At 47.7% G+C, this 24501-nt stretch overlaps 1 protein-coding gene and 1 long non-coding RNA gene across 4 annotated transcripts in view; both read left to right on the forward strand.

Annotated features, from left to right (window-relative positions):
* The window catches only part of Tshz2 (teashirt zinc finger homeobox 2), a 446877-nt gene that overhangs the window by 186354 nt on the left and 236022 nt on the right, over nucleotides 1-24501 (forward strand).
* LOC147995836 (uncharacterized) lies at nucleotides 6753-9332 on the forward strand. The gene is made up of 3 exons (XR_015684009.1): nucleotides 6753-7082; nucleotides 8538-8667; nucleotides 8798-9332. It is a non-coding gene; the product is annotated as an uncharacterized LOC147995836 (long non-coding RNA).

Consider the following 24501-nt stretch of genomic DNA (forward strand, 5'->3'; position numbering starts at 1 on the left):
ATGCGGACAACTTAATTAATGCTTTATATGTGAGCAGCTCCTTCCTCTGGCTTCAGTTTTGTGATTCTAAAGGAAATGCAGATGAACGTCAGTGCCCTTCCTTGCCGTGATCACCAGATACTGTCCCTGTGTGCACAGTGGATCTGGCTACTTGTTGATCCTGCCCTGGTGGCGCTCGCTCTCTCTCTCTCTCTCTCTCTCTCTCTCTCTGAGTTTCCACTTGCTCATCTGTAAAATGGGAACTTAGCGTTCATTCCATTGTTTCGTGTCTCTGCACACTGCCAGGTTTATAGCTTCAGAAATGCTGATACTGTTCACTTCCAACGGCATGGGACGCCTCAAGCTGTTGTCGTCTCCTGTCCTGTTACAAGTCAGATCCCTCATACGTTACCGCTCCTTTCTTGAAATTCTGTTGGACATGTCCTCCTGGATACGTGACCCAGCTAGTTTCCATAAATTAGCTTAGGTGGCTTCCATTTCTGTGCTGGCCCGCAGTTCCCTTCTGGGAGACCCCATCACATCCTGGGTGAAGCAGACAGCGATGTCCGGTTCAGAATCCCCCAGGACTCACACTTGCTTGGATGTTTAGCCTCCCAGTGTGCGTTTTAATAGAAAGGCATCCGGGCCTGAGTGGAGCCTGGAATAGCCATGGATTCTCTGTCTGTCACTCCACAGGTGAGACTCCAGTTCACTCCGGTTCTTTTATTCCCTTCAGCTCCTAGCCTGCTTGTTGGCCATGTAAGTTCATGTGTGCGTGCGTGCGTGTGTGTGTGTGTGTGTGTGTGTGTGTGTATTACTGTGTGTGTGTTCCTGTGTGTGTGCATGTGTGCATGCATGTGTCCTGTGTGTATGTGTGTTCTTGTGTGTGTGTTTGCATGTGTTGAGACCAGAGCTGGCATCAGGTATCCTTCTCAATCACCCTCCCCTCAATCTCCCTTTGAGCCTGGAGCTTACCCAGAATGCCTGCTTACTGACCAGCTGGCATTCTCCTGTCTCTGCCTCTCCAGTGCTGGGATTAAGTGTGCACGGCCACACCTGGCTTCTTGCGCGGGTTCTAGGGACTGAACTCAGACCTCATGCTTAAGTGGCAAGCATCTTACCCACCCTCTGAGCCCCATCCTGTCACCCCATCCTGGCCGTCCTGATATCAGTATCCCCAATCCGAAGACCCATCCAAAGCCAGGCAGGCCTTAGTTTATCAAACATTTGTTTGTACAGAAAGGGGATGGAGAGGGAAGAAGGGCTCCTGTGATAGTCTTAGGAGTGACAATGCGAACTGCCTTCCGACCTCAATCAAACTGCACACAGGGCTTCGGAGGAAAGCCCACTCAGTCACACGTTATGAGGTTTTGTAGAGTTCCCCTGGACTCACTCACGCTTCACACAGTCCTCAGCTTTACTTTATAAGAAGACAGGACTAAATGGCAACCGGTTCTCGGAGGTATCTGCTGGCCCTTCCAATGGCTGCATTGTATCCAGCCATCAAACAGTTAAATTTACTGTGGACTTGTATTTTACTTTTAGGGTGGTGGTGGTGGTGGTGGTGGTGGTGTGTGAGCGTGTGTGCCTTGTTCACTGAGACAGGATCTCTCACTAGCCTGGAGCTCTTGGCTGGCTTAGCCTGTCAGTCCCAATGGCTAACATGTCCCCACCTCCCTGGTGCTGGATCACAAACAAGGCCACCAAACCGGGAGTCTGGGGAGTTAAACTCGGTTCCTTGCACTTTATCAAGTAAGCCAGCTCCCTGGCCCACGATCTCTGTACAGAGAAGTAGAGAGGAAACCCCGCTATCCGTTCAGACCTCAGCACTGCATTTTCATACCAGTCTTAGGCCCTCTTCTTTCATGAGCTTTCTGGTCTTGGCCTTTATTGGTGGAAACACCCACCAATCACAGAATCTTCCTTTGCTTAAAGCAGGGAGGGAGATTGAACTGCCTCACCCCACATCTCATCCTGCTGCCCCCTGCCCACCCCTGATGCCCCTACTAGTCTCACCAATGAAGTGAAAAGCAAGGGATTTAGTATCAAACGTCTGGATGGGGCATGTGATAATATTTAGGTGGCCTCACATCACCCTTCTTAACCATACTGGCTGGGTTCATGATATTTACCTCCCATCAACACATCAATTCAGGCAACTTAAATCGCCTGTAAGTCCAGCTCCAGGGGACACATGCTCTGATCTCCTCTGGCACCTGCGTTCACTTGCGCACGCGCGCGCACACACACACACACACACACACACACAACTTAGAAATTAAACTCGTCGTAGGTAGAAATAAAAAACAAACAAGCAGACCTGTCAGCCACATTGGGATGACAAGGGATCTAGATAAGCCACAAAGAAGACATCAGGTGAGCAGACTGCCCGGCTGCCCGGAAGCAAGTAGCACTGCAAGGTTTTCTCTGCTCTGGTTGAGAATAGATCCATGCTCGCCCTCGGCCTGTGGGTCATTTCCTCCCAATACTCAGCTGACCTACCCTCTCGTGTGCCTTATGTCTGCTGTCTTACGTAACAGCAGCTTCATGTGTGTCTATAGAGGGGCACCAAACACGCACACAAACCTGATACATTTTAGGTTCAAGCCAAAGTGTACTTGGGGCCAGTGAGGGTAAACACACGACTTCCTTTTCTTCTTTATTTCCAAGGTAACAATAACAGATTCACTGGAATTTACATGGCACCGAAGCCGACTTGCATACTTACTTACGATGTTGTTCCCATTAAATTAAAAAAAAAACCCACAAAAAACAGGGTTACCTTAGCAACCGTGGCATTGAACGCTTTGCACAGACAAACCATGAGAGAAACACCTTTTGAAATGAAAACAGGAATCTCAGCGGTTGCATCCTATAGATGCCTAATCTGTCATCTATAGAATTTCAATCCACTTTGGAAAGGACCGGGTGACAGTTGCTGGCATTGAGTACTTTCCTGCCTTCAGAGACTCCTCCACGAAAGGGAGAGATGGAGAGAGAAGGACAAGAGGCTGGCCCTCCCTTGTCCTGGGCCTGTTGGTAGAACTGTGCACCCCTGTCATTACACCTCCAGCAGGAAGGACACGTTCCTGAAATCCGCCTCATCGCTCCTTCCCTGTACTTAGTCGTCGTTTTTGTTTATTTTCGCACAGGGGGTAGAATTTATTGCTTGATTGAAACTTGATTATAATTCTAAGAAAGGCAGGATCCTGCTGGAGCGACAGTTGGCAGAATGTCCAAAAGAAGTCCTTTAAAGTAAAAGGAAGGGTCTGGAAGTTTCTAAGACATGGCCACCCCGCACCCTCTGGCAAATTAATCATGGGTCAAAATACATCCCTTTCCCCATGGGCAGCTGTCCTCATTTCTGGCTCAGTCTTGTGGGCTCAGAGGACTCTGTGCTTCTAAATGCCTGCCCAGGGAAAGCCACACATTCGAGGACCTTCTCCTCGATCACATTCGAGCAGGTTCCACTGACAGGAAACGTCCTCTCTGGATTAGTTATTCTATTGATGCTGTAGGCTTCTGGGACTTGGGGTTTGAGCCTTGTAGCACATCTATCAGGTCCCCCATTCTTCCGTTTCCACCTTCACAGTGGCTGCTGGTGACCTGTGGCTGGGTCCCAGCTCCCTTCCAACCCTGACTGCTGAGGCTAACCAGGGGAAGGCTATGAAGATGTGACCAGCAAGCAGTACAACTAGGGTTAGCAGAAAGTTTTTGTGTCACTGTTGGTTTTTGATGATGATGATGATGATGATGATGATGATGATGATGATGATGACAACGACGTCTTCTCCCCTTTTCAAAGACATCAGATGTCCCTGGGGAGAGTCCGGGTTGTTTGATGCACAAGGGCACCCCACTTCCAAGAGCAGCATTGAGTCTAAAGTTTGTGTGCTCACTGATGGCGCACAAAACCGGGAACGAAGGCCAAACGGATTCTGTCTCCGTCTGGACAAGGGAAGTTCATCCAAGCTCAGTATTGTCCTTTCAGATGAATAGGGCGGACTGAAAGAGGACTGACCCAGCAGCAGCAGAGAGGATCTGGCACACCAGCAGCCCCAAAGAGGGGATGTGTGCACCCTTGTGTTAATACTCAGAGCTGTCCTCAAGCACTCGTGCTGATGGGGGAAGTCAAATTTAACAGAACGGAGTTGGAGAGACAGGAGTCAGGAATTTCTAAGAGCTGGTCATGGCCAACCAACTGGGCAGTAGATGCAGCCCCCAGGCCTGGGTTTTCGGATGGTCCTGGGATGTTCTGGGATGGTCCTTTGTGACACAGTTACAGGGACTAGCCTGATCCTTCTCCCTTCCTCCCTCTTTCCCTCTCTCCTTCATTCTCTCCCTCTCTCCTTCCTTCCCTCCCCTTCTGTTCTTCCTTCCACCCAACCCTCCCTCCTTCCTTCCCTCCTTGTCTCCATCCTTCTCTTTCTCCATCCCTCTCTCCTTCCCTCCCTCTCTCCTTCCTTCCCTCCCTGTCTCCCTCCTTCCCTCCCTTCCTCCTTCTATCTGTCTCCCTTCCTCTCTTTCATTCCCATTTCTTCCCTTCCCCCCTCCTTCCTTCCTTCCCTCCCTCCCTCTCTTTCTTCCCTCTTTCCTTTCTTCCTTCCTCCCTCCCTCCTTCCTTCCCTCCCTCCCTCTCTCCTTCATTGCCTGTTCTCCCTCATCCATATCCCCCACCCATCCTCATGTCTCCAACACACAGGAGAACTCCCTCAACTGCACCCACTCCCTCGTTCACTTCCTGTAGGAGCTGAGGGCAGGGCCCAATGACCTGTGCTGAGAAGGCTCAGTAACCAGCGGGAGGGGCGGGCAAGATTCACTCCCGGGGAGTTCCAGTTCCAAACAGCTATTGACTGAAGGTTTGCATACAATTAAATACTGAATGGGACTAAATCGATGGCATTGATCAATCGGTTAATTGGGAGTTTGCTGGTAATGTATCTAAGTGGTCCTCACTGAGCCAGCGTTCCTGCTGCTTGCCAGTCTGGGACCCTTTTTCCCACTGACAGATGTGCTCAGAGTAACGTGCAATTCAGGCCGGGGACATTTTCTGCCAATCTTTGTTCCCAGATGGCTTAGATACAAATGCTTCTTAATTTTCTTTCGTAATTCTCTGCTGTCCCCCGTCTCGAGAGGGACAGAGCCTGTGTCTTCAGGAGGATGCCCCAAATTCAGACATATGCTATTGTTTACTGACACTTAACGTAGCCACCCTGTGCCTCTTAAACGATGACCGAGCCCAGGCAGAACCCCCGAAGAGCTCTCGGTGTGGACAAGGGAGCTGATGTCTCCGCCTCTCTTTGAACTTGGCATAGAGAGCTAGAGTCACACAAGCCAAGGTTTTCCAACTCGTTTTTCAATGTTATCATAGGAACAGTATGTCCTGCATTCCTAGCGGCTGTAGAAACTGGAGACCGAGGACCATTAAACCAGGGCATCTCTACCCCCATATCCACTCCGTGATAATGTGGGGAAGTTCGAAAGGCATTGTGGGAAAGGAGCTCTTCCCGAACATCCAGGCTTCCTGAGGGAGGTTTATCGGTTGAAAGAACACTTGCGTGGAACATAAAGATGTCCCTGGTGGGTTCACGTTCTTCGCTTGGAAGGGGGGCCAGTACTGCAGCCAAGGTCATGTGGCCTGGCCCACCCCCAAACACGTGGCTAACCAAAGCATGGAGTCATCAAAGGGTTCTTCTCTCCGAACTGGCCCTCTGCTGCTTACTCCGCACACTACCTTCTCCCTGAAGAAGCAGCTGAAGGGACTACTGCTTTATTTATGGCTCATGGTTTCAGAGAGCAGAGTCCACCATGGCAGGGAGGTTGGAAGACAAATACCAGAGTCTTTGGGGGAAAAGTGGAAAACAGGAAGCAGAGCATTAGGCAGGAAGCCATGATGAACTATAACCCTCAAAGGCCAGGAACCATATCTCACTTCCTCCAACTAAGCCCCGCCTCTTAAAGGTCCCATGACCTCCCAAAATGGCACTACCAAGTATTCAAACCCATGAGCCCATGGGAACATTCCACATTCAAACGAGAACAATGAGATTTCAGAGTCATTATTATATGTGAGTAGACTGCTCATGGAAAACCACACACCCACACAAATGCACACACGATGCACACAACATGCTTGCACATACATGCATGCACATATACACATTCATGCACATATGTGCACACACATAGACATGACTGCACAGACATGCACACACTCGTGCACATGCACATGCATCAATGCACACATATACACAGTCATGCACATACGTGTGTGCACATAGGGATCAATGCACAGCCGTGCACACATATACACAGTCATGCACATACGTGTGTGCACATAGGCATCAATGCACAGCCATGCACACACACTCCCCACAATTTCTCATGAAGAAGTGCCCGCACCCGAGTCTAGAACGCTTCCTTAAAAGACACGAGGCTGGGGGCTGGGGATTTAGCTCAGTGGTAGAGCGCTTACCTAGGAAGCGCAAGGCCCTGGGTTCGGTCCCCAGCTCCGAAAAAAAGAACCAAAAAAAAAAAAAAAAAAAAAAGACACGAGGCTGCAGCTGATGGGTGATGACTTACTCAGAGTAAGACTTCCTGAGGCTAAAGCTATGGGCACTGACTCGTGTCCTGAGCTAGTTCAGAACATTTTCCCACTAAAGGTCTATCATTGTGGAACAGAGGGACATCATCAGTAACTGAGTCATCTACAGAAGGAAATGAAGCTAAGATTAGAAGTCACTCTCCTGACGTCTCTCCATCCCTGAATACTTAGGGTGGGGGTGGAAGCACTAACCCCATTAGCCAGGAGGATCTTCCCTTGAAAAAGATACCACAAGTCCTTGCTGGCAAAGTCGCCACCCATTACACTGTAGAAACCCTGGACAGCATGGCTGAACAACCCATTCCTTCTTAGCAGCTTTTCCTCCTGGTGACTGCCATCTTCTTTTGGGTGCCCTCTGACTCCTGGTCTCCTCTGGCCACAGGTGGTGTGGCTACAGCCCAGCATCAGCCAATGGACGTCTTTCCAGACTCTTGTCATGTGCCTAGGTATCCGTCTGGACCCTGTGATTCGGAGTGCAAGCCTAGATAAAACAGTTGAAGTAGGTGACTCTGGCTTGCTCTTTCCTGCACATTGATGTGTCCTATTAGGTGGAGAAAAGGAGGGGAAGAGAAGAAGGGGGAGGGAAGAGGGGAGGGAAGGAGAGACTTAATGTTTGTTTAGTCTAAGTGCTTTCTTTATTTTAAAAAAATAACCTTTTAAGGCTGAGAGTTGGATCAGCAGTCATAAGCACTTGCTGCTCTTCCAGAGGACCCAAGTTCAATCCCCAGCACCCACGTTAGATAGCTCACAAGTGCCTGTGACTCCAGATCCAGGGATCCAACACCCTCCTCTGGCTTCCAAAGGCACTACACACATATGGCACACACACACACACACACACACACACACACATGCACACACACATGCACACACATACACACATAAAAATAAAAAATAATCTATTTATAAAGGGAGTGACAAAATGGGTGTGTTGTAAAATACTAAGAAATGGAGACGAGGAAAACGTGGAAGATAAAACTGTCTTTTCAATCACTCAGAGGGCAGTGCCACCAGTGTCTTAGTGTGTGCCTCAGAAACACCTTATGAGGCCTCCGTGTGTACACTTCAGAAGACACTCAGACACATACATGCAAACCACAGTGAGACACTAGTGTGCGCTGATGTAGATGGTACTGTCCTCAGCCAACAGCACGTGTTTTCTTCAACACTGTGTTAGTGTGTGTGTGTTTCTGAGTGTGTGTATTTATGTTTGTGGAGTGTTTATGTGCATATGTGTGTATGGTGTGTGCATATGTGTATCTGTATATGTGTGTGTATATGTGTGTCTGTGTATATGTGTGTATTTATGTGTGTAGTGTGTATATGTGTATATTTATGTGTGTAGTGTGTATATGTGCCTAGATGGTGTGAGTATATCTGTGTGTTCACGCATGTATGCATGCGCATGTGCATGTGTGTGTGTGTCTGAGTGTGTCAATGTATATACGTGTGAGTATGTGTAGTGAGTATATATGTGTGTGTGTATGTATGGTGTGTACATATGTATAACCGTATATGTGTGTGAGTATGTGTGTGTCTCTGTACATGTGTGAGTATTTATGTATATGTAGTATGTATATGCGTCTGGATGGTGCGTGTGTCTGTGTGTGTGTGTGTGTGTGTGTGTGTGTGTCTCACTATGCAGCCTAGGCTGTCTGAAGGCTCTTTGTCCCCTTGAGTGCTAGTACCAGAAGCCTGTGATCCCATATTTGGACTTGGTAATAGCCAGGGCACATCCATATTTTTCCCAGCTGAACCAGGCACTAAGCCGCTACCAAATCCCAGACTGTGTGTCACTCTGCTTGTCTCAAGAACCTGCATAATCTAGCATGGCCCTTTCTGTGGGATCCAGAACCACAGAAGAGGTAGATCCGGTTGTTCTGAGAATATCTTTCCTCTGGGTTTCTCTGGAAGCTTCCTGCTGTCCCTGAACTCGATCTTCCATCTCGGGCAGGGTAGCCATGATGCATAAAACCCGTGTGTTCAGACCGAATGCCTGCTTTGAGACCTATCGGAGGTGTGAGCGCTGGAGAGATGAAAAGGTGTCCCCCACTCACATCATCGCCGAGTGCCGCGCCTCCCAGGTAGAGCATCCTCTCTGCAGCTCCTAGCTCCATTTCCTAGATGGATGTCTAGTGGCCCAACAACCACTCTCTTAATGGTTGCAACACTAATTAGTAATCAGTCATTTAATTAAGGCCTTTTTAATGGCAGCATCCCACTTCTATCATCATCAGAGGAAGTTTTATTGACTCTTAACCTCCGTTCCTTTATGGTGACTCTCATAACTCAAGATGGAGGATGGTGAAAGTTGAACACGGCCGTGAACTCTCAGACACGACAGAAATGTGGTCACCTGGGAGCTGTCGTGTGGGTCTTATTGACCTCGGAGTCCTTCCCCCGTTCTGTTGTGTTTCCACATCTCCCCGTCAGCACCGTGGACCAAGCCCGTCCTGATCTCATGCTCTTAGTAACGACTGTCATAGTTCCCTCTGAGTGAAACCCCTACCGGGTGGAGTCAGCGTGTATCGTCATGAATCCTAACTGTGCATTTCTCATCCCTGTTTCCTTAGTGGTTGCTTCTACTTGGTAACAGCAAGGGCATTACACCGTGAAAATGCAAATGCTACATTGTAGTCCTTTTTGTGGCACCTAGTTACTAAGTACCATTGGCTTAAGTCATCGGTGGTCACACCTCATGTTAAAAATTAGAACCTCTTAAGGAAATTTCAATAATAAAAATATCAGACATACCAAATGTATCTTTGATAAGACTTCTTAGGTACCTCTGCGAAAGCTAAGGGTCAAGCAGGTAGACTCCATGTTCCCACCAACCCTGTCACTTTTACTGAGTGGGAACTGGTCGAATCCTCCCCTGCCCGCTGTTTGGGGGACATCGTGTCAAACCTGGGAGCCCAAACATAGAGACGATTTCCCTTTAGCGGCTTGCAAATGCTCACCTGACCGCATTTCCTTTCTGTTAAGTTCTTTATCCTGTCCCCCAAGTCATTCTCCACCTAACGTCATCTAAGTGTAGCCACCGGCAGGAGAAGTCATCGACACAGGAACACTCATCCCTGCTCACCACTCAGGGAGGAGTCATCTCTTTATGATCTAAACATAAAAGCCTTTCCCGTCTTGAAGGCAGGGTGTGGGCAGGAATACTAAGCAAGAGGAGGAGGAGGAGGAAGAGGGGGAGAAAGATGAGGAGGGGTATGGGGAGGAGGGGGAGGAGGACTACCACGAGGAGGAAGAACCAACTGCAGCCACAACAACACCAAGGAGGAGATAGAGAGAATGACCCAGGACCTTCATCTTGTTAATTACAGATCTTCCATTTCTGTCATTAAGCCTGGTGTTTTTTTTTAAAGGAGCCCCTGCCTTTGTGTGCATTACCTAAACAGCGCTACACTGTGGAAGGAACTAGCTAATCAATTCCTTGGCCCGTGCCTTTTAGAATTCAATTCCATACAGATACAGGGCAGTGGTGATGATTTTGACTCTCAGTGCAAGGCTGGGAGCTACAGAGCACTTGGGAGGGGGTGTCACACCCAAATGCGTACACCCAGCCTCCAGTCCAAACAAGGCGCCCAGAAAGCATTGCCGTGTGGTGAGGGCTCCTGTCCACTCTGTCGATCCATTCGAGATGCGTCTTCCTCCTGAGCCGGGATCGATCGGGTATAGGAACCCCCACCGTCTATGTCATTTGTCATCTCTGATGTAATACCGTGTTATCGTTTAAGGCTGTAATGAGAGAGGTGTCTGTACTTAAAGCACACGGGTGTCGCGAGCGTTGACAAATGGCCAGACCGGCTTTGTCTCTGCCGCAGTGAGCCGTTAGCTGGCTGTTTGCTCTTTACCTTTTCTCCAAGAATAACTGTGGGACGCGTTCTGGAAGCGGATGGTATCGCTTTGTCAGATGTGGCTCATGGCAAGCCGGGTGGTCCTCAAAGAACAGCTGCAGGATTTTAGCACCCGACAGGATGGGCGCCCCAGGCCCCGCGTAAATCTAAAATGACTCAAGAGTCACGTGGCTGCTTTCCCTTGCAAAGTTCTCAGGGCTCTTCCGAGGTGGGCCTTTTTGGTTTTGTTTTTTGTTTGATTGTTTGTTTGTTTGGTTTTTGGTTTTTTTACGGTAAGAGGACAGGAAATGCTATCGGGAAGAGGAATAATAATGCGTGTTAGATAATTGTTTTATTCAGAAGCATTTCTGGGAAGAGAGAGTTTCCCCGGGAGGAGCATCAGGGTCCCCAGGGAAACGAGGGGTGGGCGGTGCGTTGATGCAGTCTCTCGGGAGCAGCAGCCTAGACTAAGCCGGCTCACCTGGCACTCAGACCGCCAACCCTTCTCATACATCATCAGGGTTTGTGGAAGAGACTAGAGGCAGGTCAGAAAGACGCTGGCCCTGGCCCTGGAGGGGCTCGCGGCTCTACCTGCGGTACTTAATCCATCAGGACAGGCAGTTTGTCAGGACAAACAACGGCTGTTTCCTGCTCATGTTTCCCTCCTCAGAACTCATGAGCCCCCTGCCCCCGCAAACGCCCCTGCCATTCTGATTCAGCGTTGCTCTGCTGTGTTCAGAGTGCTGCCCCTTCAGTCAGTCCATCTTCCTTAAAGGGAGAGGAGGGGAGGGCAGGGGACGGGAGAGGGGAGGGGAGGGGAGAGGAGGGTCGCTCATCCATCACGACACCCATCTTGCATCAGCACACAGTCTCAAGCCCCAAACCTAAACAGATTCTTTGAAGTGCCTGACAGGAATCTCTGTACTTCACTTGGGGCGAGTCTGCCCATTTCTGGAACATTCACCCAGTTGTCGATGTGAGGTGCAAAATCTACACTTGACTGTGAAGTGCAAGTCAGAAAAGCTTGACCCTAAAAGTGGGGCTGTTGATTTTGAATGTTTCTTGGTGGCGATCTCACACTGCCCAACCCTTCCGGGTTTGATTCGGAAATGGTCTCGAATGCAGAAGGACTGTAGGAAAGTGAATGGTTTTGAGACAGAATTATACCCAGAAGTAATACATTGGTCACTGGAAGAAATGGATCCAAATATGAATATAATTAGGCTATCTCTATTCCAGTGGACACACAAACATATACTAATAAATACTAATAAAGACCTGTATCCTTATAAATATACATAGTATGTTTTAAAGAATAAGAAAACATAATATATATAAAATTATCACCTACACTAACTTGTAAAATTCTATAAAAATATCAGTATATTTGCTTAAAGATATAATTTTATTATTTTTGTCTACATGTATGTGTCTCTGGGTGTACACATGCACGTGAGTGCAGGTACCCAAGGAATCCAGAAGAGGGCGCCAGAGTCCACTTAACCAGCCTCCTGTGCTAATGTTTTTAATTAATGCCTGCTGTATACTAATCTCCACTGGGGGTACGATTGACTCTGATCTTCAGTTGACAGTGGCGAGGATGGGGTGAGTTGATATCGAATATTCCAAAAACCACATCGCTTTCAAGGACCAGGTTCTGCCAATGCCATTCTGAACGGGTCATACGAAGTTTATGCATGTTTAGAATGATGGTGAATAGAAATAAATATAAAGACATATTCTCCTTCCAAAAATTCTGAAATCAGGAACTAGAAAAGCTATAGAAAAATGCAAAGGAGTCGAGATGTGTCTCCGTTGGTGTAGTGCTCACCCAGCATGCTCTGAGCTCTGGGCTCCTCCCCAGCTCTGTACAAATCAGATATGGTGGTGCGTGCCTGCAGTCTCAGTACTCCAAAGATGAAATCGGGAAGACCAGAAGTTTAGGTCCTCCTCAAGAACACAACACATTTTCACCTAGCCTGGGCTATGTGGAATGCTGAGGAAGAGGAGGAGGGGGAGGGGGAGGGGAGGGGGAGGGGAGGGGAAGGGGGGAGAGGAGAGAGAGAGAGAGAGAGAGAGCACTCAAAGGAGAGAGACGGATATTGGAGTAGAAAAGAGGGAAAGAGGGATGGAGGAAGGGAGGAAAGAAGGAGAGATTCTTAAATCAAAAATATCCAAGTATTTTTGCATTAATGAAGCCCTCCCAATGACTGCATCAGGCAGATAGCATGAAGTTAAACCATAGGGTGAGGAACTACAGAGCACACACACACACACTTCCATACTGACAGGGAGACTCTGCGCTGCTCCAGTCGATGGCAGCCACGAAGGAATAGCGGCAAAATCTCACCAAGCCACTCGAGTTTTGTTCTGTTTCTCTGCCCAGAAAGAATATTCCATAAAAGCTTTAATAATAATTGTATCTCATGAGGGATCCTGATAAAAATTGAATATGTTGTTACTGGCAAATTGCTTAGAACAAAGATTTGCACAATGGGTACTAGTCCTCGCACCAGTCAGCACCTCTCAGATCAATCACTGTGGTCATCACCATCATTATCATCATAATCACCACCACCATCATCATCACCATCACCATCATCATCATAATCATCATCACCATCACCACCATCATCATCATCACCACCACCATCACCATCATGTTTCAAATTGGCAAGGCAATTTCCTTGTGAGCAAACAACATGCTGTCTCTCTTGCGATGCTCTCTCTGCTAGAGGGGCAGCAACACTAACTGCTTGGGATATAATGATACACTATCAACGTGAACTTCACAAAGAAAGTAGACAGGGATGCCTGGTGATTTTAACTGTTTTCTCTTTGCTTCCCCCCTCCCTTTTTATCAAATCAATGTAGGGATAAGGACCGATTGGCAGGGAAGCTGGTAAAATGACAGCCCAGGTGTCTGCCCAACTCATTTGCTCGCTGGGTCACATCCGCGTAGTAGTGTCCACGTGAACCCAGCGGTCCATCCCGTTAACGACTTACGCCTACAGAGTTCAAAGACAGGAGGTGGCAGGGAGGCAGCAGGACCACCCGAGTCACGTTGATAATGTGAGGTGGCTTGCCTCTTGCTCCTACGCAGGATGGAAACTGGAGAAGAAAACCCCCCACTCAGTGCTCTGAGGTGTGATTTCCAACACAGAAACCCTGACGTTCCAAAGTGCCGAGACCTTTAAAAATAAAAGATGAGCCGGGTGGGTTTCCGGCCCTGTTCAGTATTCATGAGACTTCTCGGCTTGTTGTAAGGCAAGATGAAAACAATACTCAGTAGATTTTCATAAGTGACATCTAACCGTAAGATTGATAGATGATGCAGTTTTAATGTGTGCGAACTTCAAAACCAACACAGCGGCTTCAAGGTAGCTACACACTGGTTTCCAAGCCCACGTTTCTTACAGAGACGAGCTCAGATTCCCCCTCAACTTGCCTGTGTCTTTAAAATGAATAGCGGGCATCACCCTGGTTAGGGCATGTTTCCTACTGAGCCTCTAAGGACAGTCAAAGGATGGCTTCACGCATGTAGCCGTGCTTCTTGGCGCAACTCGACCTTCCCGTAAATGGGACAGATCGTGGGTGGTTAACCATCAGTATTCACTATTGCCAAAGAAAAAGCCCAGCCTTCCCGGTGGTTCACGGATTAAGCACGCCTTGAGTGGCTCTTGGTAAAATGTTTTGTATGTTATAGCTTCTGTTGGCCACTCCATTTATGTTGTAAATCATATAAAAGCTTTGATTCCATAAAGTGCTGTATGTATAACATTATATGGGCCTCGGATTGTGCACATATTCACAACCACCCAGCAAAGCAGACGCAGGGTCTGAGGTTTTCATGGACAGCCTCAATTCAGCGACTTTTCTATCTCTTATAAATATCCTACAAGTGAATGTGAAGTTTCTGCTTTATAGATGTCCGCCGTGGGATGCGGTGCACGGGAGGACAGTGTAGTCCTTTTGACCCCCCCCCCATTTTTTCCTGTTGTCTATAGCGTGTTCCCTCTTGCTCACTGGGCACTGGGTCATGGCAGTCACAGAGCAGAGAGTCTGTATGTCTCTGTTCAGAAGTCTCACAGACACGCGTGGCAGACAAATCTACATACGCGTCGGCAGGCACACACACACAGGCAAGCGTTTCGATGCTGGTGAGCCTTTCTCTTCCTTCTTCCTTCCCATCTTCCTGTTCTCGCTTTGTCAGGAGGGCCCTACTTTCTCTACCTGCGTGTTGCTCCAATCCAATCATAATCAACTCGGGGCGGAAAGGACCGGAAAATGTTTTGTTTTCCAAATAAAACATTCCGTTACAGTACTGACTATTTTACAGTGGCCAATGATCAACCCACTTAGATATCCCCATCAGCGGGAAAAGGAGATCTCTCCATTTAGCGGAGTTTTATGAGCAGCGAGACTGAGGCTCAAGTGATCCTTTAATTGACTGGCACTTCCAGAGTCTGCCCAACATGGTGCCGAAAACCACAGGTGACGCTAAACATTTCTCTCAGCACTCGGTCTTCGTTGCCAGTGGTCACACCGTCAGAACGTTCTAGAGCCCGGCAGGTACTCGGCACATATGGTCGAGCCGTTAAGGAAACATATGTGAGATGCGTTCCACTGTAGGAGAGAGATTCTCCACCTGAGCTAAGAGGAGACCCATCCGAAGTTGACAGAGAGACTCTGCCTTTCACCCTCAACCAGAGGAAGGATGGGTGTCCCTTGCATCCTGAGGAAGAGACCTCAGGATATGCCAGGAGTCACCTCCTCTCCAGCCTACTCAGACCTCTGGATCTGCCACACTAGTGGTAATGACACTCTTTGGCACAGGAAGAATGAGGGCTGGGGTCTTTACCGGCACCCCTAACTGATCTTCTTTTGTCTCATTGGTACGATATATTTGTCCTGCCTAATTGGGAGCTGGCGGTACCCACACTGTATGTCACCTGGCCACAGTAGTGACCTTCTCAAAAGGGGTGGTTGCACCTCTGGTTTGTCACCTCAAAGGGCAGGCCCCCAAGAGGTAGGAGGGCCCCGGCGAGGTGAATACCTGGAGTTGGCTTTTTTTAATTAAGGCTCCACATTGTAACTAGTCAATGTACATTATTGGGAGAGTGAATGTCAACGCCACTGCCTTTTCTTTCTCTCCTTTATCTTTGTCAGTGATTCAAAGACATGATTTATGGTTAGTCTCCGACTTTCGGCATCATCCATCAAGCCCCGGTTTCACTACAGGGCCGCACGCTGTAAATCATGTCGAAGGCTTGTCATTCATACCCCTTAACCCTTCCAGGGTCTGCGTCAGGGTCGCCGTGAGAAGGGAACTCTGTACGGTGGCAGTTGAGGGGGCTTCGGGAATTGCTGGGACTTCTAGAGGCAGGGGCATTAATTGCTTGACCTAGGTAAGACCTGGGCCCAGCTTCTTGGGGCCACTGAAGACAGGGATTCACCCTGAGTGACTTGAGAAGGGCATAGTCTCCCAAACCAGCCTTGTTTAGCTTGGAAATGTCGGCTGTGAATAGCTGAACTGCCAAGTTCCACTTCAGAATCAATCGCAGGCCAGTCCTGACTGTGACCTTGCAAGGACTATAGAATTCTCGTGCACAGACCCCTTAGCGACCGCTATACCAGGCTTTGCGAGTGAACACTCCTCATCCCTGACCCCACCCTTCTCTGCAGTCCTTCACTACTCTGTAACTCTCTGACCCTTTGTGATTCTCCCAAAGGTGGGAGCTGTGGCAAGAGCTGAGAAGGAAGAACAGAATGTTCAGGCAGAGGGTCAGGGGACAAGGCCTCCTCTCTGCTGAGCTTCTGATGATGACCGAACTCATCCCAAGCCTTGGAGATAGGATGTGCCCAGCAGAAGCAAAATTCAGTGTCAAGGCATCAAAGGGTAGGGGCTCCCTCCTCATGGGAGCCTGCACTGTGTGATTAAGGGTCGTTAATGACAATCTGAGGCTTAGTATCTAGGTGGGGAAGTCCTCAGTCAGTGGACAATGCTTTTCTTCCTGAATTATGTGGCTCCGTGTCGCCCAGGTAAGCTGATCAAAGACAGTTCTGTTAGCAAAAGCTGCATAGGAAAATAAAATCCGAATAAAAGACGAATGTCTGTCATTTCCAGACAGACCTGAATTCCTGCTTTTAACCTGAACCCTTGAGAGGGGGTGGTGTGGAGCTCAGCTGCTTCCAAACAGAGAGTAAAATGGTCCTACTGTCTTTGTTTCCCAAAACTTGGCTTTACATCATCCTCAAAATGAAATGAGGGCACCTCGGTGTGCCAGGACGTGACCCAACATGCCCCTTCTTTGCCCGCCACCCTCACTGCTCAGGCAAGGAAAGCAGCCTGGTTTATTTTCCCTTTCTTGGAAAGAGCACAGGAAATCTCAAACTTTAAATGACCCAGCACCATGAACTCCCCCCACCCTAACAGACTGAGAAGGCAGGTAAACCATTGCCGTCCTAATATGTCATAAGAAACACCTTCCCCTCCCGCCCACCCATGGCTCTGAGCCAGATTTACGCAGTACACAAAGTGTCTGCAGCCCTGACTGCGGGTGACTCAGGAACAGGGAGCCTGCAGATTAATGTCCTCGTCCGCAGCGGTGAATTCTACTTTTGTGTGTGTGCTGAGAGCAGCGCCAGTGGACTTGCTGGTAGGCCGGCTCACCTTGGAGAGTAACGCCGTTCTGGAGAGGCCCAGAGTCAGGCTGTGTCCTAAGCAGTTGCTGCTGTCCAAACCCTGTCAGCAACCACCTCCTACTTTGTTACTGAATTCTGTTATTATGCTGTTGATCAAAGGAATGACCCAGGCACTGACAGTAAGTTCAAGAGTGGCTCAGCTGTTGGGATTCGTGGGTGACATTAAGAGCCCCCTTCCCTTTTAGTGAGAGGAATTCTCTTTTCTCAATATCATGTGTGGAGTAGCCAGACATATCTGCGGGTCCTATTCAAAGTCGGTCAACCTCCCGGAGGTACACGGAGAATCGGCAACTAACTACTGTTTTCAAAAACTTTCTAAGATGCCACCCAGTGAGGCGCTTAATCAACTTGTCACCTCGGATGTAGAGCCAGCAGGCTCAGTCATAGCACGATTGACCTCCGTGCCCTCTTACCTAAAGGATCCCCGAACTATAGGCAAGACCCTGGAAAGATAAAGGGAACACTGAATTGATCACCGTGTATCTGAACTGAGCACTCTGATATGAGCCTTCCTTTGTGGTATCTGTACTAAAGCACTGAGGGAGAATTGCTCACGTTTTAAACATGCGTGTGCACACACACACACACACACACACAGAGAGAGACAGAGACAGAGAGACAGAGAGAGAGACAGAGAGAGAGATCTCACTCACAAAGATGAGTTCAGAATTTTCTGGCTAAATTTTGGGTAATTCTAACACACTCAAGGTCCAAAAGGCACAAGATTTTTGCACACCGGTTTTGCACATGCAAATTAGATCAAAGGTTTACTAACTATAGCCAGCCTTGCAGAGGTGGTCAGTTTCAGTAAAGGATTCAAGTTGCCTACACCAACCCACTGTCCAGAAACCAGAAACCAGACTTTAGCATTCCCTCCCGGCCCCTGGTCCTCTTTGCCTGGAATTTCCTTTGTGCCCAGAGAGCTCTGAGAGTGTGTGTCCAGCACAGACGTGTGTCCTTCCTCTCTCCCTCTCCTCTCTGTCTCCACACCCCTCCCTCCCTCCAGCCCCAGCCCTGTAGGGAGGTCACTGTCACTTTGTCAAGTACCAGCGTGACGTGCCTTTGGCATTACACAGTTGTGTGTACTCTCAGTGGCGTTGTGTTTGCTCCGTCTGCGTTTCCAGTCAGTGAGGACGGTTTACCCAATGCTTCATCCCTGATTTATTTATGATGTATTTAGATAGCAAACACAGAACTGTCAGCAGTCTCTGGCTAAACACTGTTGACAGACATTAATAACATATGGTATGGCCGTGGAATTACGGTCTTTAATGTTTTTGTAAATTTACATCCAACATGTAATTTGGGGAGGGGGGTGCATTTCTTAAGGAGGTACAAAAGAGATGTTTTAGGAAAGCCATTTCAAGAAAACTCCTTTGTGTTTGTAACCCCTGGAGGACCTTACAGGCAGCACTGATGACTTCCCTAGTTGTACAATTTAATGGAGAGCAAATAATTCTCAAGGGTTAATTTGTGCATATGAAACAGAAGCCTTCACATTCACTCTTAGAGAAATAGCCCCACTCTTCCCAACCTTCAGTCACCACCAAGCGTCTAATTCATGCCCCATCTCCAGTTCAGTAATACATTCTTCATCGGGAAACTAAGTTTGGAATATTTAAACGTAACCAGGTTCAAATAGAAGGAGTCGGAGAATGCTGTCTCTGGTGTGGGTATTTCTAACCTGACAGCAGTCACCCATTCCCACTGGACCAGACATTTAAATTTGTGAGCTTTAATTGGCCATTCTTTGAACTTAGATGACTTTCTCCAGCTGCAGGGAAGAGCATATTTTATCAGGGCTTAAGGGATTATACATACATACATCATGCATACATGCATATATCACACATACACCATACATAAATACATACGTACATACACACATCATACGTATATATGTAACTACATACATCATATATACATACATCAATGCATACATACATACATGAATACATACATCATACATATATACATATGCACATCATATGTACATAAATACCTATATACATACACCATACATACATCATACATACATTCACATCAATGCATACATGCTTACATCATACATACATACATCATACATACATCATGCAAACATACATACACCATAATAAACACATACACCATATGTATGTACATACATGCATCATACATGCATACATGAACACATCATATGTACATACATACCTACATACATACACCATACATATAATGTGCACACATACACCATATGTATGTACATACATACATCATACATGAATACATACACACATCATACATACCTACATACATACTTCATACATTTATATACATACATACATATATACATACATACATTTATGTATGTGACTATAGAGCCCCATGTCTCAGCTTCAAAAGGCTGCCCAGAGCCAGTACTTCCTCTTCTAAGTGGCTGCAGCAGCTCTCTGACCCCTGCTTCCGGGGTCAACTCACTCTGGCCTAACTTCCCTCCGTTGGATCCTCCCAAGGTGGCGGAAAAGATCACCTGGTTATCTCCCTGTTCTAATGTTCCTGGTTTTGCCTTACCTGGGAAGTCCCTCTTGTTGCCTACATTCCATTTACAGGGTCTCCACCATCTCTTCCCTACCACAGAGGGCCGTGCTTACACCAACAGGACTGACACATTAATCCAAGGGCTTTGTGTCCCTAGGGGCTGGCTTACACTCTGTTACATCAGTGGCCTCTGCCCCTTGGCTGTGGACAGCACCTTTCCCCGCCACAGATGCACCCATCAAGCATCACGCTTTAGACACTGTCAAACGACACTGAGAACCACTACACTGGGGAGTAACGGCCGTGACAGCGAGAAGTATCCAAGGTCCTAACTCCATCCTGCCCACAGCCCTGATGACTTTTGTGAGTGCCAAGTACTCTCTTACCTCTCACCACCTCCAGGGACAGGGGAGAGGTACCTGCTGTTCACGCGGACAGGACAGACTAGAGAAAGCACTAGCAGACTAATGTCATCGTGTGTCTATTTAATCTTCCCTCAGACTAGTTTCTCTGCTGTTCATGGACAAAGGAAGTGGTTGGTACTCCTTTTACCCACTGACTATCTCGGTGATTGGAGCATTGTAAAATCTCAATGAATACCTGCTGCCTTTGATTTTATAATTACAGTCTCACTCCACCTTTGCTTCGCCATTATGGGAGAGCAAGTTAATACCCAGAGCATCGCTTTCTCTCCAAATGAAATTTAAGACGTCGTGTGAGCTAAGTGTTTGGCAAGCCCTCATGCAAAAAATTAAAGAGAGAGAGAGAGAGAGAGAGAGAGAGAGAGAGAGAGAGAGAGAGAGAGAAGGAATGAGTCTAAACACAGAGGCTTCCCAGACAGCTACGTGATTCTGTGCCCTGCAGCTATATAGATACTTATCAATAATTTCAGACACCTTCCTAATCGTCCTTAGTTCTTATTGAGCCTAATGCTCTGTTCGATCGTATCTACCGCTGCAGAAACTCTGAGATGTGGAAATTAGTATTCAGCCCATTTTGCAGATGGGAAACTTCAGGCTTGCAGAGGTAAAACGGCTTATCTAAATTACCACAGCTACCAGGGAACTCTCTGAACTTTGTCCTGATTCTCTTGTCCCCATACTATCTTCACTCCAGGCTACCCAGGATGCTTGAATGCAAGGAACGGAGGAAGCCAGTCTTATTGAGAGAACTGGCAGGACTTAGCCATTCTCCTGATGGCTTTCGGCTTAGGGTTTTGATGTGCAATGTAGCCATGTACGCTGTAATGCTCTCTGCCCTGGGTGTGTGGGCGAGCCAGGCTGCTCTGTATTTGAAGAGAAGGATCAGCCACTCCCAGGATTCACTCTGCCCTTCCCCTTGGCTAATGTGACCATGCACAAAGCCGTCGTCAGGAGTGACTCAGATGTAGGTAGATGAAGGGACATGACGGGGGCTTGTTGGCCTTCCCAACCTTTTCCTTGTGAATCACCATCGTCTTCTGAGCTGCTCCTGTCCTTACGTAACTTCAGCTGCTCACTCAGATAAACCCATGGGCGCAATCAATTTAAGTGAACAGGGAGGACAAAGGAAGCTTAGAGCCCTTGGTGAGGAGCCAGGTCTCAGAGACAGGCTTCCACTTCCGGGCTGGGCTCACTGGCTGGAGTCAGGGTCCAAACTGAGGAATCTCTGAGGGGTGGTAAATGGGTAAGTTGGATGGGTGGCAAGGAGGAGGCGAGGGTGTGGTGTCAGAGCGCACTGGAGCCTCCTTTCCCCAGGTCCCAGCAGAGGGTGCTGGGGAGGGCCGCTGACCCTTATCGGGTTTCGACTACAATAGAAGCACCCATCGGCCTCTGATTCTTAGATCTTGGTCACTCACCTGCTTCGATTGCAAACTCCTCCCAAAACTGAATCTGCAGTTCATTCTGTATGCAAGGGCTTTATCTCCAAACTCCCACCCGCATAGTTCGTCCAAGGAGGGAGACGCATGCTATGCAGAGTGACATGCACATGAAACATACCCAAACGCCACCGGGCTGGCCAGTACGTGTAAAATACTCAACGAATTTGAAAAGCTTAGTCCGAAACGTGGACAGTCAAACACATCAGCCTTTCTTGTTTTTAATATGTTGATAGAATAATATTTGGGATCTATTGAGACTGCGTTTGGCCAAAATTAATTTCACACGTTTGTGTTTTAAGGTGTGTGTGTGTGTCTGTGTATATCTGCATGTGTATGTCTGTGTGTCTCTATGTATGTGTCTGTGTGTATCTCTGTGTGTGTCTGTGTGTGTGTCTCTCTGTATATCTGCATGTGTCTGTGTGTGTGTCTACTTGCGTATCTGTGTGTGTCTGTGTGTGTGTCTGTGTGTGTCTATGTGTGTGTGTGTATCTGTGTGTGTCTGTGTGTGTGTGTGTATCTGTGTGTGTCTGTGTGTGTCTATGTATGTGTGTCTGTGTGTATCTGTGTGTCTGTGTGTGTCTGTGTGTGTCTGTGTGTGTCTATGTATGTGTGTCTGTGTGTATCTGTGTGTCTGTGTGTGTCTGTGTGTGTCTGTGTGTGTCTGTGTGTGTGTGTCTGTGTATATCTGCATGTGTATGTCTGTGTGTCTCTATGTGTGTGTCTGTGTGTATCTGTGTGTGTGTCTGTGTGTGTGTCTCTGTGTGTGTGTGTCTATGTATATCTATCTGCATGTGTCTGTGTGTGTGTGTCTCTCTGTGTGTCTGTGTCTATGTGTGTGTGTGTGTATCTGTGTGTGTCTATGTGTGTGTGTCTGTGTGTATCTGTGTGTCTGTGTGTGTCTGTGTGTGTCTGTGTGTGTGTCTGTGTGTATCTGTGTGTGTGTCTCTATGTGTGTCTATGTGTGTATGTCTGTATGTGTCTGTGTGTGTGTGTCTATGTGTTTGTCTTTGTGTGTGTCTGTGTGTGTCTGTGGGTGTCTGTGTGTGTGTTTGTGTGTGTCTATGTCTCTGTGTGTGTGTATGTGTGTCTTGTGTATGTGTGTATGTGTCTGTGTGTCTATGTGTGTCTTGTGTGTCTATGTGTGTCTGTCTGTGTGTGTTTGTGTGTGTCTGTGTATCTGTGTGTGTGTCTGTGTGTGTCTGCGTATGTGTCTCTGTGTATGTCTGTGTGTGTCTTATGTGTCTGTGTGTGTATGTCTGTGTGTGTCTGTGTGTATGTGTGTATGTGTATGTGCGTGTGTATGTCTGTGTGTGTGTGTGTGTGTGTGTGTGTGTGTGTGTGTGTGTGTTTACTGCACCATTGGAAAGCACAGATAGATATAGAAACCCTGCTTTGTTCAGGCAGCTGCTTTGAGACTTCAAGGCTGGGAGACTACATCAGCAAAGATGTACAAAACTGGAACAGTAACCACAGCCACCCTTGCTGTGTCCAGCCTCCCTTTCTCCCTTCTTATTCTCCCACTGCTACATCAGAGAAGCTGGGATCACAGACATGCATCAGCACGCCTGGTTAAGAAGTGCCAGGTAGAACCTGGACTCCAGCATGGCATTGAGCAGGCCAACAGCTGAGCCCCACCCCCAGCCCTGGCCTTTCTTTTCTTTAATCCTCAAAGTAACTCAGGGAGACTGTTCGCCATCAGTGCCCTTTAGATGAGGAAGCCAGGGCTTAAACAGTTAAGAACCTGTTGAGGGCCTCAGAGTCAGCACATGACAAATTTGATTCTGGTTTTGCCACCATGGTAACCAAGAGCAACACAGAGCCCATATGGGGAGTTTGGTGATCCCCTCTCCCCAAGTGTCTGAGCCCTCAGAAACATCTATTTCAGTCCACAGAGTCCTGATGTCTGGTCATTTGTGAGCAACCCTTCATGCAACCTCACAAGAAAAGAAACCAGTTCCACTCAGCCCCATTCTGCTTCAAACGGAGTGTTTCTTATTGTATCTACATTAAACGTAGACCAAATATGGAGGCTTGGAATGTGTTTGAGGTGCAAAGGATGTATCCCAAATGTCGGGAACTCTCTCTTGGGTCCTTTCAACGTTCACACAAAAGGGGTGCATCTGGGCTCGGGCATGGTGGGGCACAGCTGTAATTCTAGTACTCAGAAAGCTTAGACAGAAGGAAGCCAGTCTGGACGATGGAGAGAGACCCGATCTCAGAAGCAAGCAAACAAGCTGGCCCTCCTACACCTCCCCTTTCCCTTTTGTGAAAATGAAGCCTCACCACATGGTTTGAAAAGTCAAACTTGTTTCAGTGTTGCAGATTAAACCCAGAGCCTCCAGCATACTACCGTGAGAGCTGTGTCTCCAGCCCGTTTCAACTTCTTTTCACTCTGATTCGGTGTCTAAATTGTTCTAGGCTGGCCTTGGGGCCCCTTATTCCCAGCACGCTCTTGGACTTGTGCTCGCCCTGCCTCAGCCTCTCTAGTAGCTGGGATTACAGACGTACTTCGCCACTTCCTGCTTAATGTTAGAAACCTTTACCAATTGGGTTTTCTTAGAATGAGGCTGAGGCACATTCAACTGGGTCTCACAGCTGCGCACACTTGCATACAATAGACTCAGATGCCTGCCTGGAACGGGAGGAGGGGATCGCTCGGATGGACACTCAGCTTGTTCATAATGCCTTCGTCTGCTGCTGAAATAGATAGATGATAGATAGATAGATAGATAGATAGATAGATAGATAGATAGATAGATAGATAGATAGATAGATAAGGTAGATAGATAGATAGATAGATAGATAGATAGATAGATAGATAGATAGATAGATAGATAGAGATTAGGTAGATAGGTAGGTAGATAGATAGATAGATAGATAGATAGATAGATAGATAGATAGATACTCAGTGGCGACTGGGGAATGGCTCAGTGGTTAAGGTGCATGCGCAAGCTCGAGGCCCCTAGCGTTCAGATCCCTCGAATTCATATAAA

This window comes from Rattus norvegicus, chromosome 3 (assembly GCF_021556685.1).
Source record: "Rattus norvegicus strain SHRSP/BbbUtx chromosome 3, alternate assembly SHRSP_T2T, whole genome shotgun sequence".
Taxonomy (NCBI): Eukaryota; Metazoa; Chordata; class Mammalia; order Rodentia; family Muridae; genus Rattus; species Rattus norvegicus.